Genomic DNA, 4,471 nt, shown 5'->3' with positions numbered 1-4,471 from the left:
TGTAGCCGTTTTCTATTCTTGTTCAGGTTGATCTACGTGTGCACAGAACTCCATCCCTCTTGACTGGCCACCTCAGCAGAGGTGTGTGTTCCATAGCCTCTCTCCCAGCTCAGTGCAGCTGCCTCCCTCCCACTGGCTTCCCTTCTCTGAGTTGTACCTCTTTAAAGAGACTTTTCCAATCCTGTATCAACCCATATTCTGGTAAGATTTCCCCCCACAGTTTCCTACTTCACTTGAATGACAAACCCAAGACTAACCAAAGTCCTTCACACTAGGAACTCCAGCTACTGACTAGTGGATGGGCTTCCAGTGCCCATCTCCCCTCGTGTTCAGAACCCCACCACACCCAACTGCTAGTGTCAGGAGATCATTGGAGGCAGTGTTTGATGTGCAGTCAATGAGTGGGAAAGGCGGTTGCCTGCGTGGTCTGCCACACCCACATGGGAGTCTGCTTGCCTCTCTGATGAGGTCACTGGCTCCCCTCTACCCATCATTTCACAAGAACAGCAGAAAGCATGATTGGTTTTTCCTTTTTCCTATTGAACTAATGTTTGGGACACAGATATCAAGTTCTTCTTGGTATTGTCATCATTTTAAAGTGAACCAGAACTCCGGAGCTCTGTGGTGGCCTTACCTTTGGTAGCTTGCTGCATGCCGCACACAACTTTGGGCTAAGTTGTATTGCCGTCCATCCCTTAGTGGTAAGACCAACACAGCTTCCATGTATACCCATGAAGGTCAACGTGCTTCACTGATCATTTCTACTCCCAACGCTCTATGGTCCATGGATATCATCATAACCAATTCATCCTTAGTTAGCATGTGCCACTGCCTGGGCTTCTAAATCACATTCCTTTGTTTATTTATCTGTGGATGTGAGTGTGTGTGTGTGTAAGTGTATGTGTGTGTGTGTGTAAGTGTGTGTGTGTGTGCGCGCGCGCGTGAGCATGAGTGCTTGTGCCTGTAGATCAGAGGCCCTCTTCTTTTTTGTGAGACAGAGTCTCTCACTAGCCTGGAACTTGTGGTACCATCTAGGTGGACTGGCTAGTGAACCCTAGGGACTCCTCTTTTCCTGCTTCTCCAACCCCAGGATTACAAGTGCTCATCACCATGCCTGGCTTTCCTTCCCTTTAATTTTTTTATTCACTTCACATCCTGATCAAAGCCCCCCTCCTCTCTTCCCAGTCCCACCCTCACATCTCTATCCCTTATTCCATCCTTTGACCCCCTCCCCCCATCATGGATATCAACTCACTTTGGCACATCAAGTTGCAGCAGGACTGGGAGCATCCTCTCCTACTGAGGCCAGATAAGGCAGCTCAGCTAGGGGAAATAGATCCGAAGGGAAACCATGCCTGGCTTTTTGAATGTACATTCTGAGGCTCAAAATCAGGTCTCCACGTTTTCAAGGCAAGTGCTCTGTTGACTAAGCCTTCCACCCAGTCTACGTTTACTTTGTCACTTATGACTTACTTCTGCAGAGAAGGCCGGCCATCACTTGAGCTAACTTCCTGACTTTTATTTGACTCTTGCCAACTATTTAAATGGGAAAAAAAGCCCCCAAATTATTATGGACGAATTTCACACAAGTCCAAAAAAAAATTTTTTTTTGCTTTGCCTAAGCCACTGAAGAAATACGCAGGATGACATATAAAAACTGAAAATCATTTCCCTCTGGCAAACGTATCTTAAATTGATATGACTAAGACTGTTCCCTGTAATTGTTAAATTCATTTAGATTTTTGTGTTATATCGTTCCTTGCATGAGAATCACTCATCATTTCTTACTGTTCGTTTATGCCTATTTTATACAGACAGAGAATGTACCACCCGCCACACCAGCGTTGGGCCGTTCCAGGTCAGTCTCACTTTAGTGCAAGGAGACTGGACTCCCACGGCACAACAATATGGGAGGAAGGCAGGGAAGGGTCTTCAAAGGTGGGACAGAGAGTGAACTTTTCCTTCCAGGAAAATAAAGAAACATAATTATGCCTTTGGAGGATTAGGCCTCCCACAAAACTGCCACCGAGGCTCAATATCTGCCCCTTCCCTCACTGGTTACACACGTAGGAAGCAGCACTAACTGAATGTCAAGGCAACCACACATCTCCTTGAATCCCAGCAAGCCGTCTCCTGACTCATTGTAGCCAAGATCTTGGCTTCGGTGTCTTAAGCAAAAGGGAGTAACGCAAAGAAATGCCAAGAGTTCCGAGTCGTACTGCTTTTAATTGTGGCCCTTACCCAACAAAGGCTAATTGATTTCTCGTGCTCTGCTGCCCTCCTCTTATCATAAGGATAAAAATAAGAGAGGTCGATTTTCGTAGCTCTACATGCATTTATTAATCTTAAGAACATCTATGATGCTATAGAGTAACATATGGTCATTACTTTTTAAACAATTTGATTCTGCAAGACTTTTTGTTTGCTGAATAAAACGGAATTGATAGCAAATGCCTCATGCAAATCATAATTAAACATTGGTTCTTAATTTAGAGTCCAAAGTTCTTTTTGAAATGATTTTTTTTAATTATTTATTTGTATGTGGGAAAGGGAGAAGGAGAGGGAGAAGGGGGGAAGAGAGAGTGTGTGCACGTGCCGGAAGTGGATGTTGGAGATACTGGAGGTGGAGTGATGGCATTTATGAGTCACCTGACATAGGTTCTGGGAGCCAAGCTCAGGTCTTCTGCCAGAGCATCACACATTCCAAACCACTGAGCCATCTCTCCAGCACCCTAAAGTACTTTGCCATGAACTGTTGTTAGTTCTGTATGTCTGTGGGGAACAGAACAAATACATCATATGCTAACAAGCTAACATGAATTTCCGGCTTTAGTGTTCATATCGTATCTGTAGGAAAGGTTCGTGAGTCCTACTCTGCACCCTTGTACATTCCTTTATCCTGCAATCCCTTCTACTTCTTAGGCTTCAGGAAGGTGTGGGCTACATTAATTAATTTTGTTTTGCAGAACATAATACCCAGCAAAACAAATTAATAGAGAGAGATTTATGTCGGCTCATAGTTTCAAGCAGTTTGGTCGACCATGGTAGGGGCTGCGTGCCAGAGAAGCTGGACTCGTGGCAGAAGAGGCTCATGGCAGAGGCTGTTCACAACATGACAGCCCAGGAAAGCAGGGATTGTAACACCAATTTCAAAGGCCTTATCTTAGTGATCTAGCTTTATCAGCAAAGTCCCATCTCCACCTCACAAAAGATCCCAAGCCTCCCCAAATAGGACCATCAGCTAGGAAACCAGCATTCAAAATATGAACATGTTGGGGATATTTCAAATTTAATCCATAAACAGTTGGTCCTGGGCCCCCCACAAGATTCTCAGTCATTCCATAATGCAAAATGAGCCCCTGTAGCCTTAACAGCTCCAAAACTGTTTAAAAATCCAAATTCAAAGTCTCTTCCTAGACTCAAGGTTAACTCTCCAGTGTGAGCTCTTGAGAGAAAGCTACATGCATGAGAAAATGTTCTCGTTTCAAAACATAGGAATTGGGGCATGGACACAGGAGGGATAAGACTAGAGCAAGAGTGAAACTCAGCAGGGCAGACATTAAATCCTACAATTCCATGTTCAGCATCTGAGGCACACATGGCATGATGTGAACTTTGTGACTATGTCTCCTCATTTGTGCAAAAATGAGTATGTTCTTAGAGTGGGTCTAATCAGTGCCTACAGGTTTCTCTATAAATATGCCCTATTCCTGGAAATTCTAATATGTGGGAGTTTCTGTTAAAAATCAGGCTCACCCTAAAAGTTTGAACAGAGCACCAGGACTTGCTACAGAGAATCCAACCCTGATGTGTGTGTTGTCTAGCCTCACAAGCTTTCCTTAAAGATCTGGGTAGATGACTTTACAATCCCTTAACCTTGATGTCCTGAACTTGCTCACACCCCCCTACCCCCCCCCCCCAAAAAAAAGCACCACCTTTATGATTCTGAGTTTTCCTCCTGAATTGAGCAATCTCTGGGCCCTGCTGGACTATAGTTGTAAAAGCCTCTGAGAATCTAGGCAGCTCTACCTGGAAAAACATCTCTAGAAGCAGTCTCGCTTGAGGAGAACACTGACCTCAGTCACTATGCAAAAGGAAGTCTTTCAGCTGAGTATTCAGTTGTGTAGAACCTTGCACCTTTGATGGGCAGGATCTCACCAACATCCGAGATGCCATCTCAGTGCCTTCGTATCATCCCAGTGTGTTGTGCCCACCTTGGCCAGCAAGGAAGACACAACACGGTCGGATTCTTCTCAACAGCCTTTATTGCAGGAACACCTGCCTCAATGCTGCTACAGGGACCCCAGGAACCCAGGGAGGTTTGCTTATATACTCTCAGCCCCCATCCACTCAAGGCAGGCCATGTCACCTCACCAGGCACGCAGCTTTCAGCCAATCAGAGCAGCAGGGGCACGTCTCCACCAAATATGGACTTGTTTACATCGCCAGCATCATGGTACACCTGCGCAGC

Source organism: Mus caroli, chromosome 18 (assembly GCF_900094665.2).
Source record: "Mus caroli chromosome 18, CAROLI_EIJ_v1.1, whole genome shotgun sequence".
NCBI lineage: Eukaryota > Metazoa > Chordata > Mammalia > Rodentia > Muridae > Mus > Mus caroli.
Note: the sequence above shows the minus strand (reverse complement) of the source record.